This window comes from Triticum dicoccoides, chromosome 6A (genome assembly GCF_002162155.2).
Source record: "Triticum dicoccoides isolate Atlit2015 ecotype Zavitan chromosome 6A, WEW_v2.0, whole genome shotgun sequence".
In the NCBI taxonomy this organism is placed as follows: Eukaryota; Viridiplantae; Streptophyta; class Magnoliopsida; order Poales; family Poaceae; genus Triticum; species Triticum dicoccoides.
Window position 1 is genome coordinate 631,568,814 of NC_041390.1, and position 15,389 is coordinate 631,584,202.

Consider the following 15,389-nt stretch of genomic DNA (forward strand, 5'->3'; position numbering starts at 1 on the left):
TCGTTAATCTCGACAACAGTGGATATGCTGATGTCTCTTAATTAATGAAGACAAATGAATGCATTGTTATCATCGACATCCTTAATTTGGACATGGAGGGCATATGTTGATGCTTCTTATCAATTAACTGTGTGCAAAATGCATGCATTGTTATAATCGACATGGCGTAAGCTACTCAAATGGGAGTGCACTCATACATTTGTATTTATACACACACATACCTTGAACACAAGATCATCACCACGAGAAAAGCTAAGGTTCTGTTAGGTATAGCAGCATCTTCTTCCATAAAGGTTGGCACATATTTTTTTATTGTTGCATCAATTTTCCATTAAATATTTCAGTAGACTAATTATTTGTTTGGCTAGGAGATAATGCTTTCGATTATGACATCTTCCTAGACTTAGAACATGTTTCCCATCCCATTATTAGTTAATAATAGAGATTATAATTATCATCATCATCATCATTATTATTATTATTATTATTAAAACAAAACACCATGCATGTTTCTCTTGATTATCTATGTATTTCTCAATTATGTATGCTTGTTGTTAATTAACAGTTTCGAAAGGGAGGAAGGCTCGGGTTAGTGCGTGATAAGGGTAGACATGCCTGGTCCGGTGCCTGAATCGTGGTCGGGTCTGATTGGTACTGAACTGAATGCAGCAGTTCAGATCATCTCTCAGGAGAGGCCCGATATTAGAATTGCCCGAGTACTCCCTCCAGGAGAGGCTCCATCCCCACCGCCACAAGACCAAGAACGCGTTATCATTTACAACGATGTCGGCCCGGTGCCTAATACATGGGTGGTTGTTCCTCCTGCACCATACGTTGGCTAGCTAGCCTGCCTTACATGACTGGCTTTATCTTTTCTGCCTTTATTATTAAAGGCTAGAATCAATTGAATAAGGTGAGCGAGTGTGATATCGACCACCATGCATTAATAACGCTATGTAGTCTATGCGGGCATGCCTGAATTATATTGTTTACTCATATATGTATTAGTGTGATGTATCTGCAAATATTTCAATGGGCGTACTATTTGGCAATGAAATAATGAATTATGTGTTTTATTCTTTTTCGATGAGTGGCTTGCTTTATCTTGGATGGCCTATAATATTAGCACCATGTCATACACAAGTATCAATGTGCGTTTTCAGGAAGAATTGAAGTCATACTCATGTATCAATGTCAGTTCTTTTGAATGAATTGGTAGTGATCATGCTTGTGGAAAATACGTAGAATCCTTTGATGTCCCGACCGCAGCCGCATGTCCCAACCCCTAGTGTGTTATCTTGTATGTCTCTACATCTCTCTCACTTATGTCCTCAATGGATATCTCTCATCGCTTAGCAAGCCCGCTGCCCCTTCCCATAAAAAAAGAAGAAAAATACACCACGAAAAGCTAAAGGAAATATGTCATACGTATATCACAATTCCTCCACTGATCATGGCACACCTAGATGCAGTAGAGTAATTGACAGCAACAATTGTTCAACTTAAGAGGTCAACTTCACAGCTACTGGTAGCACCAAATTACAATCTTACATGACAGAGAGCTAGAAAGATTGCACCTTTGCTGAATGTAGACCAACCATGATGCACCATTGGACTATTGGAACGATAGAGAACAGATAATGGACATTAGAATTGATACTAGTAGAGAATGGAATAATGTGATAGTACCATAGCGGCCGAATTTGCTAAAACGAAGTGTTTCCTCTTCAAATACGATGTAACGGCGCTATAACGGCGAAATAGCATGCTAGCTTTTTCGTAGATACAGATGGATCATATCTGCCCTCAGATGGTTCGTCGGCAACAGGTAAGTTGCTCAGAGACTCAAGTGGTGCGATCATATTTACTGCATGTCGACATCTTAGCACGTGTGATAATGCTCTTGAGTCAGAACTGTCAGCAATCTCTGAAATGTATCTTTAGCTTTGCAGTTGAGTAATCTGCCTTTCATTGGAGAATCGGACTGTCTTGAGGCTCAAGTGTTGCGATCATATTTACTGCATGTCGACATCTTAGCACGTGTGATAATGCTCTTGAGTCAGAACTGTCAGCAATCTCTGAAGATATATCTTTAGCTTTTCAGTGGAGTAATCTTCCTTTAATTGGAGAATCAGACTGTCTTAGAGGCCTGTTGGCGCCGCCTCTTGCAGCACCGCTCTCCTTCCACCTCTCGTTGTCTCTCACAACTCTCTCTTTTCTCAATAGCACAAGAACACACACACACACACATGGGAATAGACACACATGGTGACATACACCAAGGAGAAAACCAACCGTTGCTTTGCCGAGAGGCTCCGTCCTTGATGAACATACTGACTAGTACATCTGTGATGCTGCGCTCACCACACTTTTTCCATTCACTCAAATGGAACTGTTTATCCAAGGACACGATGCATGCAGCAACAATCACCATGCACCACTCACGCCACTAACATATTGCCTAGCTTGCACACACGCATCTAGACATGCATGCAATCCACGGTCAAGCCACACAGCGGCTGATCCGATTAGTACTCTCCACTAACTACACGCATGCACAGGTCCTGGGCTTGTATTGCGTCTCCACAACGGCCGGAAGACCCAGCGAGAAAGCATCCATGCAGCCGGCCGGTACTAACAAACTTTATGCAGATTAGGCACACAACCACACTAGCTACACGTTTGCCACATGTCCACTACGTGCTTTGTTCGTTGGATCACACTTGACTAATCCTAACAACGCATGCATGTATATACTCAAACTAATGGCTGCCAATCCGTCTGCTGCACTGCACAGTCCATCCCTTTGTGTTGTGCTCTCTGCCTGTTCGCCCTCTCTGCCTACAACTAGTGTCACGCGAACACAAATAAACGTGATGTAATCACCTAAACAACAAGGTTAAGTCTAACAAGGCCGTCAATTTGTTGAGAAGCTAAGAAATTGATAGGTCAAGAAACTCCTTCTTGATCTAGGGGACTAGGGGGATCCAAAGGAAACTGCTTGAGCGAAATACTAGTATTACTTATATACGTCGCACTCAAAACAACATAAGCCACTCTATGGCAAGTTATGGTAGGGTTTAGAGCCGCACAGCTTTTTGGTTAGGTCAGGACCTGATGAGGTCATAAAACTTTGTGAATTTGACTGTAATCCAATTGTTTGACTAATACAAGTGTTTTCCCCGCAAAAAAAAAAAACTCCACATCTCACTGTCGTCATGAACGACCAATTTGCGGTCCGAACATGTCCACCCCGTAATTATTTTGAAAATGGGAATTCCATCCATCCATGTAGATTAACTGTTAATTGAGATAAACTTTATTGAGACGGGAAATTGGTTGAATTTCAGTTAACAAATAAGATGATTAGACCGAAAAATAAAGGAACGATGGCTCAGACCTGTCTTCGTCTATCATTTCTGGAGTCGTTCGTGGAATAGGAAACCTGCTGCTAGTGTGACCATGCATCTTGCGACGGCAAAACCTTGCTATGCAGCAGCTGCTTCGTGAAGTAGCCTATCCTTAGAAGAGCTTACTCTTTTCCCTAACAACTTGGTTATTGGTCTGTTGACATGCTGTTCGTGTGCACGGCCGCACGTGCACCACCATATGTGTCCTAGCGACCCAGCCGATGGCGAGGCTACCGGCGGACTCCTATTAACAAGCACGCATCTCGCTTGATGCACACATCATGTTATTCTATCATGCAATGCAGTTGCAGATCTCTACCATTTTTCTTGGCACCTTCTCAAAGCTCTCCATCAACTGTAATGGCAGTTTTCTCTCTCCTCTATTTCAAAATCAAAACAAAGAAAGAGGAGATGTTTTTTCTCGTTTGAAAGGACGACTTGGTCCTCCTATCTCACATCTTCTCTTCGCTGATGACAACATCTTCTTTGCAAAGAGTAACACACGTAGTGTGGATGCATTGTGTTCAACTTCGGATGTGTACTGTCATAGCTCTCAATCAATCTATGGTAAGGTTGCCTTGGTTGGTTCATTTGTTGCTATATACACTCATTCCTCTTTAATATGTGGTTCAATCTCGCATCCTTGTAACTAAGGCTTCATTTGGCATTGTGATGGACTCGGGTTACCTGCCTTTCCTTTTCCTACTTTAGTCTTCCTTTGCCTCACTTTTTATCTAGCTACTTTGGTGCCAAACTTCACATCGAATAGAATTGTATAAAATAAGTATATCAAATTACATGTCAGCAACTTGTTAAATCGAAACACAAGCTAGTGATCCAAGCTGAGAGTGTGGGTACCATTAGAGCGGTCAAATCTAGAAGCTATATCATTAGCTGCTGGAACAAAAGGCCTGATAAATATATTTCCCTACCATCTTCCAATCTTGTTAGTAAATAAGTATCTTTTGACGAGCTGGTTAAAACCGTGCAGCTGAAATTAAGAAAGGAACCACCAGGGGAAAGAGAGAGATCATCAATTGAGTGTATATACACATCCATCATGGATGGGGCATGCATGAATTATTTGTATTCGGATAGCTCCCTCTCTCCCGCCCGCCCTCCCCCTCCCTTAGTTGGTTAATTAACCACCGCATCACCACTACCGTATGGATTGATCGATCATAATTAGTCCGACTCAATCTGGGCGTCTTGCTCATGCAACACGCTGAGTGGTGGATGAGCGTTTCCTTTTGCATGGATGTGTACGCATGCGTCTGTGTCTGTGTTTCTGAAAGAAAAAAAAGGAATGAAGAAACATTCATGATGGACAAAATCATGCAGAGCCGGCAGCTGGGTGAGCTGAAAATGACATGTCTATTGTTTCCATGCAACATGGCCTGGTCCAGGGAAGCTCGAGGCTCATATATAATAGTTCATCTCGTGCACCTGTTAAGAAATTAATAATTGCATTCCATGTTCTAGACGACGGACCTCACCCACTTAAGTCTAAATTCCACTGAGAACCCTAGGTAGCTACTACCTTCTCGTCCTGGTTTATTGGCCCCTTACTATTTTATGCCAAATTTTGATCACGGATTTAATTATAAATTGTAAATGCATGTTTCAAAATGACGATTTTTTATGGGGAGGGGCACTGGGCCTACTAAGAGACGAGAGATATCCGTTGAGGACATAAGTGAGAGAGGTGTAGAGACAGGCAAGATAGCACACTAGGGGTTGGGACATGCGGCTATGGTTGGGATGTCAAAGGATTCTACGTATTTTCCACAAGCCTGATCACTAAGCAATTATATAAAAGAACTGACATTGATACTTGAGTATGGCTTCAACTCTTTCTAAAAACGCACAATGATGCATTATTTCCTATGAATCGACAGCGATACCTCTATATAACTCGCAGATCCAAAGCAACTTGCAGTGCTGATTTTTCTGTATAAATGGGACAATAATCTGTGTTGAAATTAATAAATTGAGCAAAAGTACGTTGCAATGAGATGCACTTATTTAAACACACATGTTTCTATGTGGTGATGCTCTGCACACGTACATCTAATATCAAATACGTACATGCTATTTCCACTTACACGCTTATGCATGCATTATTTTGGCATCAACAACGTTAATCTCGACAACAGTGGATATGCTGATGTTTCTTAATTAATGAAGACAAATGAATGCATTGTTATCATCGACATCCTTAATTTGGACATGGAGGGCATATGCTGATGCTTCTTATCAATTAACTGTGAGAAAAATGCATGCATTGTTATAATCGACATGGCGTAAGCTACTCAAATGGGAGTGCACTCATACATTTATATTTATACACACACATACCTTGAACACAAGATCATCACCACGAGAAAAGCTAAGGTTCTGTTAGGTATAGCAGCCTCTTCTTCCATAAAGGTTGGCACATATTTTTTTTATTGTTGCATAAATTTTCTATTAAATATTTCAGTAGACTGATTACTTGTTTGGCTAGGAGATAATGCTTTCGATTATGACATCTTCCTAGGCTTAGAGCATGTTTCCCATCCCATTATTAGTTAATAACAGAGATTATTATTATTATTATTATTATTATTATTAAAACAAAACACCATGCATGTTTCTCTTGATTATCTATGTATTTCTCAATTATTTATGCTTGTTGCTAATTAACAGTTTCGAAAGGGAGGAAGGCTGGGGTTAGTGCGTGATAAGGGTAGACATGCCTGGTCCGGTGCCTGAATCGTGGCCGGGTCTGATTGGTACTGAACTGAATGCAGCAGTTCAGATCATCTCTCAGGAGAGGCCCGATATTAGAATTGCCCGAGTACTCCCTCCAGGAGAGGCTCCATCCCCACCGCCACAAGACCAAGAACGCGTTATCATTTACAACGATGTCGGCCCGGTGCCTAATACATGGGTGGTTGTTCCTCCTGCACCATACGTTGGCTAGCTAGCCTGCCTTACATGACTGGCTTTATCTTTTCTGCCTTTATTATTAAAGGCTAGAATCAATTGAATAAGGTGAGCGAGTGTGATATCGACCACCATGCATTAATAATGCTATGTAGTCTATGCGGGCATGCCTGAATTATATTGTTTACTCATATATGTATTAGTGTGATGTATCTGCAAATATTTCAATGGGTGTACTATTTGGCAATGAAATAATGAATTATGTGTTTTATTCTTTTTCGATGAGTGGCTTGCTTTATCTTGTATGGCCTATAATATTAGCACCATGTCATACACAAGTATCAATGTGCGTTTTCAGGAAGAATTGAAGTCATACTCATGTATCAATGTCAGCTCTTTTGAATGAATTGGTAGTGATCATGCTTGTGGAAAATACGTAGAATCCTTTGATGTCCCGACCGCAGCCGTATGTCCCAACCCCTAGTGTGTTATCTTGTATGTCTCTACATCTCTCTCACTTATGTCCTCAATGGATATCTCTCATCGCTTAGCAAGCCCGCTGCCCCTTCCCATAAAAAAAGAAGAAAAATACACCACGAAAAGCTAAAGGAAATATGTCATACGTATATCACAATTCCTCCACTGATCATGGCACACCTAGATGCAGTAGAGTAATTGACAGCAACAATTGTTCAACTTAAGAGGTCAACTTCACAGTTACTGGTAGCACCAAATTACAATCTTACATGACAGAGAGCTAGAAAGATTGCACCTTTGCTGAATGTAGACCAACCATGATGCACCATTGGACTATTGGAACGATAGAGAACAGATAATGGACATTAGAATTGATACTAGTAGAGAATGGAATAATGTGATAGTACCATAGCGGCCGAATTTGCTAAAACGAAGTGTTTCCTCTTCAAATACGATGTAACGGCGCTATAATGGCGAAATAGCACGCTAGTTTTTTTTCGTTGATACAGATGGATCATATCTGCCCTCCGATGGTTCGTCGGCAACCGGTATGTTGCTCAGAGACTCAAGTGGTGCGATCATATTTACTGCATGTCGACATCTTAGCACGTGTGATAATGCTCTTGAGTCAGAACTGTCAGCAATCTCTGAAATGTATCTTTAGCTTTGCAGTTGAGTAATCTGCCTTTCATTGGAGAATCGGACTGTCTTGAGGCTCAAGTGTTGCGATCATAGTTACTGCATGTCGACATCTTAGCACGTGTGATAATGCTCTTGAGTCAGAACTGTCAGCAATCTCTGAAGATATATCTTTAGCTTTTCAGTGGAGTAATCTTCCTTTAATTGGAGAATCAGACTGTCTTAGAGGCCTGTTGGCGCCGCCTCTTGCAGCACCGCTCTCCTTCCACCTCTGGTTGTCTCTCACAACTCTCTCTTTTCTCAATAGCACAAGAACACACACACACACATGGGAATAGACACACATGGTGACATACACCAAGGAGAAAACCAACCGTTGCTTTGCCGAGAGGCTCCGTCCTTGATGAACATACTGACTAGTACATCTGTGATGCTGCGCTCACCACACTTTTTCCATTCACTCAAATGGAACGGTTTATACAAGGACACGATGCATGCAGCAACAATCACCATGCACCACTCACGCCACTAACATATTGCCTAGCTTGCACACACGCATCTAGACATGCATGCAATCCACGGTCAAGCCACACAGCGGCTGATCCGATTAGTACTCTCCACTAACTACACGCATGCACAGGTCCTGGGCTTGTATTGCGTCTCCACAACGGCCGGAAGACCCAGCGAGAAAGCATCCATGCAGCCGGCCGGTACTAACAAACTTTATGCAGATTAGGCACACAACCACACTAGCTACACGTTTGCCACATGTCCACTACGTGCTTTGTTCGTTGGATCACACTTGACTAATCCTAACAACGCATGCATGTATATACTCAAACTAATGGCTGCCAATCCGTCTGCTGCACTGCACAGTCCATCCCTTTGTGTTGTGCTCTCTGCCTGTTCGCCCTCTCTGCCTACAACTAGTGTCACGCGAACACAAATAAACGTGATGTAATCACCTAAACAACAAGGTTATGTCTAACAAGGCCGTCAATTTGTTGAGAAGCTAAGAAATTGATAGGTCAAGAAACTCCTTCTTGATCTAGGGGACTAGGGGGATCCAAAGGAAACTGCTTGAGCGAAATACTAGTATTACTTATATACGTCGCACTCAAAACAACATAAGCCACTCTATGGCAAGTTATGGTAGGGTTTAGAGCCGCACAGCTTTTTGGTTAGGTCAGGACCTGATGAGGTCATAAAACTTTGTGAATTTGACTGTAATCCAATTGTTTGACTAATACAAGTGTTTTCCCCGCAAAAAAAAAAAAACTCCACATCTCACTGTCGTCATGAACGACCAATTTGCGGTCCGAACATGTCCACCCCGTAATTATTTTGAAAATGGCAATTCCATCCATCCATGTAGACTAACTGTTAATTGAGATAAACTTTATTGAGACGGGAAATTGGTTGAATTTCAGTTAACAAATAAGATGATTAGACCGAAAAATAAAGGAACGATGGCTCAGACCTGTCTTCGTCTATCATTTCTTGAGTCGTTCGTGGAATAGGAAACCTGCTGCTAGTGTGACCATGCATCTTGCGACGGCGAAACCTTGCTATGCAGCAGCTGCTTCGTGAAGTAGCCTATCCTTAGAAGAGCTTACTCTTTTCCCTAACAACTTGGTTATTGGTCTGTTGACATGCTGTTCGTGTGCACGGCCGCACGTGCACCACCATATGTGTCCTAGCGACCCAGCCGATGGCGAGGCTACCGGCGGACTCCTATTACCAAGCACGCATCTCGCTTGATGCACACATCATGTTATTCTATCATGCAATGCAGTTGCAGATCTCCACCATTTTTCTTGGCACCTTCTCAAAGCTCTCCATCAACTGTAATGGCAGCTTTCTATCTCCTCTATTTCAAAATCAAAACAAAGAAAGAGGAGATGTTTTTTCTCGTTTGAAAGGACGACTTGGTCCTCCTATCTCACATCTTCTCTTCGCTGATGACAACATCTTCTTTGCAAAGAGTAACACACGTAGTGTGGATGCATTGTGTTCAACTTCGGATGTGTACTGTCATAGCTCTCAATCAATCTATGGTAAGGTTGCCTTGGTTGGTTCATTTGTTGCTATATACACTCATTCCTCTTTAATATGTGGTTCAATCTCGCATCCTTGTAACTAAGGCTTCATTTGGCATTGTGATGGACTCGGGTTACCTGCCTGTCCTTTTCCTACTTTAGTCTTCCTTTGCCTCACTTTTTATCTAGCTACTTTGGTGCCAAACTTCACATCGAATAGAATTGTATAAAATAAGTATATCAAATTACATGTCAGCAACTTGTTAAATCAAAACACAAGCTAGTGATCCAAGCTGAGAGTGTGGGTACCATTAGAGCGGTCAAATCTAGAAGCTATATCATTAGCTGCTGGAACAAAAGGCCTGATAAATATATTTCCCTACCATATTCCAATCTTGTTAGTAAATAAGTACCTTTTGACGAGCTGGTTAAAACCGTGCAGCTGAAATTAAGAAAGGAACCACCAGGGGAAAGAGAGAGATCATCAATTGAGTGTATATACACATCCATCATGGATGGGGCATGCATGAATTATTTGTATTCGGATAGCTCCCTCTCTCCCGCCCGCCCTCCCCCTCCCTTAGTTGGTTAATTAACCACCGCATCACCACTACCGTATGGATTGATCGATCATAATTAGTCCGACTCAATCTGGGCGTCTTGCTCATGCAACACGCTGAGTGGTGGATGAGCGTTTCCTTTTGCATGGATGTGTACGCATGCGTCTGTGTCTGTGTTTCTGAAAGAAAAAAAAGGAATGAAGAAACATTCATGATGGACAAAATCATGCAGAGCCGGCAGCTGGGTGAGCTGAAAATGACATGTCTATTGTTTCCATGCAACATGGCCTGGTCCAGGGAAGCTCGAGGCTCATATATAATAGTTCATCTCGTGCACCTGTTAAGAAATTAATAATTGCATTCCATGTTCTAGACGACGGACCTCACCCACTTAAGTCTAAATTCCACTGAGAACCCTAGGTAGCTACTACCTTCTCGTCCTGGTTTATTGGCCCCTTACTATTTTATGCCAAATTTTGATCATGGATTTAATTATAAATTGTAAATGCATGTTTCAAAATGACGATTTTTTATGGGGAGGGGCACTGGGCCTACTAAGAGACGAGAGATATCCGTTGAGGACATAAGTGAGAGAGATGTAGAGACGGGCAAGATAGCACACTAGGGGTTGGGACATGCGGCTATGGTTGGGATGTCAAAGGATTCTACGTATTTTCCACAAGCCTGATCACTAAGCAATTATGTAAAAGAACTGACATTGATACTTGAGTATGGCTTCAACTCTTTCTAAAAACGCACAATGATGCATTATTTCCTATGAATCGACAGCGATACCTCTATATAACTCGCAGATCCAAAGCAACTTGTAGTGCTGACTTTTCTGTATAAATGGGACAATAATCTGTGTTGAAATTAATAAATTGAGCAAAAGTACGTTGCAATGAGATGCACTTATTTAAACACACATGTTTCTATGTGGTGATGCTCTGCACACGTACATCTAATATCAAATACGTACATGCTATTTCCACTTACACGCTTATGCATGCATTATTTTGGCATCAACATCGTTAATCTCGACAACAGTGGATATGCTGATGTTTCTTAATTAATGAAGACAAATGAATGCATTGTTATCACCGACATCCTTAATTTGGACATGGAGGGCATATGCTGATGCTTCTTATCAATTAACTGTGAGAAAAATGCATGCATTGTTATAATCGACATGGCGTAAGCTACTCAAATGGGAGTGCACCCATACATTTATATTTATACACACACATACCTTGAACACAAGATCATCACCACGAGAAAAGCTAAGGTTCTGTTAGGTATAGCAGCCTCTTCTTCCATAAAGGTTGGCACATATTTTTTTATTGTTGCATAAATTTTCCATTAAATATTTCAGTAGACTGATTACTTGTTTGGCTAGGAGATAATGCTTTCGATTATGACGTCTTCCTAGGCTTAGAGCATGTTTCCCATCCCATTATTAGTTAATAACAGAGATTATTATTAATATTATTATTATTATTAAAACAAAACACCATGCATGTTTCTCTTGATTATCTATGTATTTCTCAATTATTTATGCTTGTTGTTAATTAACAGTTTCAAAAGGGAGGAAGGCTCGGGTTAGTGCGTGATAAGGGTAGACATGCCTGGTCCGGTGCCTGAATCGTGGCCGGGTCTGATTGGTACTGAACTGAATGCAGCAGTTCAGATCATCTCTCAGGAGAGGCCCGATATCAGAATTGCCCGAGTACTCCCTCCAGGAGAGGCTCCATCCCCACCGCCACAAGACCAAGAACGCGTTATCATTTACAACGATGTCGGCCCGGTGCCTAATACATGGGTGGTTGTTCCTCCTGCACCATACGTTGGCTAGCTAGCCTGCCTTACATGGCTGGCTTTACCTTTTGTGCCTTTATTATTAAAGGCTAGAATCAATTGAATAAGGTGAGAGAGTGTGATATCGACCACCATGCATTAATAATGCTATGTAGTCTATGCGGGCATGCCTGAATTATATTGTTTACTCATATATGTATTAGTGTGATGAATCTACAAATATTTCAATGAGTGTACTATTTGGCAATGAAAAAATGAATTATGTGTTGTATTATTTTTCGATGAGTGGCTTTCTTTATCTTGTATTACCTATAATATGAGCACCATGTTATACACAAGTATCAATGTGCGTTTTCAGGAAGAATTGAAGTCATACTCAAGTATCAATGTCAGTTCTTTTGAATGAATTGGTAGTGATCATGCTTGTGGAAAATACGTAGAATCCTTTGATGTCCCGACCGCAGCCGCATGTCCCAACCCCTAGTGTGTTATCTTGTATGTCTCTAGATCTCTCTCACTTATGTCCTCAATGGATATCTCTCGTCGCTTAGCAAGCCCGCTGCCCCTTCCCATAAAAAAGAAGAAAAGTACACCACGAGAAGCTAAAGGAAATATGTCATACGTATATCACAATTTCTCCACTGATCATGGCACACCTAGATGCAGTAGAGTAATTGACAACAACAATTGTTCAACTTAGGAGGTCAACTTCATAGTTACTGGTAGCACCAAATTACAATCTTACATGACAGAGCTAGAAAGATTGCACCTTTGCTGAATCTAGACCAACCATGATGCACCATTGGACTATTGGAACGATAGAGAACAGATAATCACTAGTGCAGAACCGGGCAATAGCACCGGTTCGTAAGGCCCTTTAGTGCCGGTTCCATAACCGGCACTAAAGTGTGGTCACTAAAGGGCCCCCCCTTTAGTACTGGTTCAGCACGAACCGGTGCTAAAGGGAAACCACGTGGCACGAGCCAGCTCCGGGGGCCGGGAGCCCTTTAGTGCCGGTTGGTAACACCAACCGGTACTAAATGTTTGTGGGTTTTTGTTTTATTTTGTATTTTCAATTAAATTTGTGTTATCAATTTAATTTAGGATTGTTTTACGTTATAATGAGTTGTAGTCGTCGTCATCATCATCATCATCGCGTATTAATAAATAAATAAACTCTAGCTAGCTAAAAATCATCGTAGTCGTCTAATTACCACTATTTAATCATCATAGTCATTGCCGCTAGCTATCTAATCATCACCAACACTGGCTAGCTTATAGAGGAAACATTCACTTTCTAACAGAAGCAAAGATATCATCGAGTTCAACATAATCATCACCAACATCGAAGTTCAGGACACGGACATGAGACACTAATTAAGAGCATGAACTAGTGCTGCTCCCTCTCAGGTAGAATAGCATAGAACATGTATAGCTCTCCTGATTCATCATACTGGAGCATGCAGATGAATCTGTCTCCTAATCTTGGGTTGCGCTTCTCTTTGCCGCCCCTAGTACTTCTCTGCGATCGTTAACAATTTTGCTCCAATCTTCCACTATTAAGCATTCTTCGCTTTCAGAAATCCTGAATGCACTCATGTGCAATGTAGGATATCTTGGCCGTAAGCTAACCATTGACATGCCACCTTTAGTCTCGATCCACTGAGGCACAACTGTCATCGGAAGTCCCTGTTGAAGAACATCATATAGTAATTAATATACTAAGCAATGAAAGTTTAGCTTCAAAAATAATGTATGCAAAAGATGCACTAATTAAGGACAAATAGTTAAAATCTTACCATCTTTCGATTATAGATGTGACCGTAGTTCAATATGATCACCATTGGTCACACGTTTTGAGTACTAACATTTCTAAGTTCAGAATTTTTTTTTGTCTTGACAGTATTAAGATCCTCAAGCCATGAAACATAATGACTTATCTCCTCGCAGTTTAATTGAGCCCCAGGGCAGTAGTAGGTCCTGTCTACCAAGCGTCGGACATGTTTGCTTGAACCGAAATAAGCTGACAATACAAATTAGTTGTCAACTATTTTTGAATAAACTGTATCAAAGACATAAACATATGCATGCATGGTTGAGAAAAACTCACATAATGGTAGAACTGGAGGTGTTTGCACATCGACCCAGATGTCTATACTACCTTCAATATCATCTTCCGGACGAATATCAAAGGTGACAACCATACCAGGCTCAAATGCATAAGCCTTGCATAGTGCTTGCCAAGTTTTGCATTCAAAATGGGTGTATGTGTCTCCATTATATAATTTGACGTTGAAAGTATATCCATGCTCCGTCTTCAAGTAAACTCTCTTTACCTCCATATCATCTATAGCACTAAAACCTATCTTATCCAAGACAAAAATTCTTGCATGGCAGGGGATGCGCTAGTAGAATAGTGAAAATTTAAATTTATAAGTTGAAGCAAATGAAGCATAAGTTTTGCATTCAAATAATAATTGCCAAAGTGACTTACTGTATCAACTTCGAATGTCTCATCCAGCTTGATGCTGAAGCGCCTACCATCAACAAGGAAATTTCTGTCGCACAGGCCGCGCTGGTCTTCATAGTGTTCGCACATAATGAAATCTTTTTCGTCGTCAGATGACATTTCCTATGTTCATATAGGTGAAACATTAAACACCTATTACTATCTAACATTAATTAATATCTAGCCAAATATATATTCACCTAACATTTGACATTAATATATCTATCTCTAACAATTGACATTATTATATATTTAACTTTTCTATCTAATTCATCTAACATTCGATATTAATCTAACATTTATATAAACTCAAAATATATAAAAAATTAAATAAACAGAAAAACTCATTAACAAATAATATTTTAATTAGATCATCAAATCTCAGATACCTAAATTTTCTTACTAAAAATAAACTAGTTATATTAATTATTGAACTAGTTCAAATCTCATATACCTAAATAAACTAGTTCGACAATTTTCTTACTAAAAATAAACTAGTTATATTAATTATTGAACTAGTTCAAATCTCATATACCTAAATAAACTAGTTCGATAATTTTCTTACTAAAAATAAACTAGTTATATTAATTATTCAACTAGTTCAAATCTCTAGTTCGACAATTTTCTATCTAGCTAATTCATCTAACATTCGACATTAATCAAATATTCGATCATGTAATTAACTTTTCTAAAAAAACAGAAAATAAGTAAAAAAATGTGTGTGTCTATGTATATATGTGTGTGTGTGTATGTGTGGCCCCGTACGCCGCCGCCCCGTACGTACAAGTGGGGGCGCCGGCGTACGGGGCGGGGGCGGCGGCGTACGTACGGGCGGGGGCGCCGCCATACGGGCCGGGTGCGACGACGACGGACGGCGGTGCGGCGGGTATATGCGAGAGCGAGAGACGTACGGGACCGCGGCGGGACGACGATGGACGGCGGCACGCGGCGTTCGGGGCGGCGGCGCGAGACGGCGACGACGACGGGCGGCGGTGGGGACAGCGGCGACGAC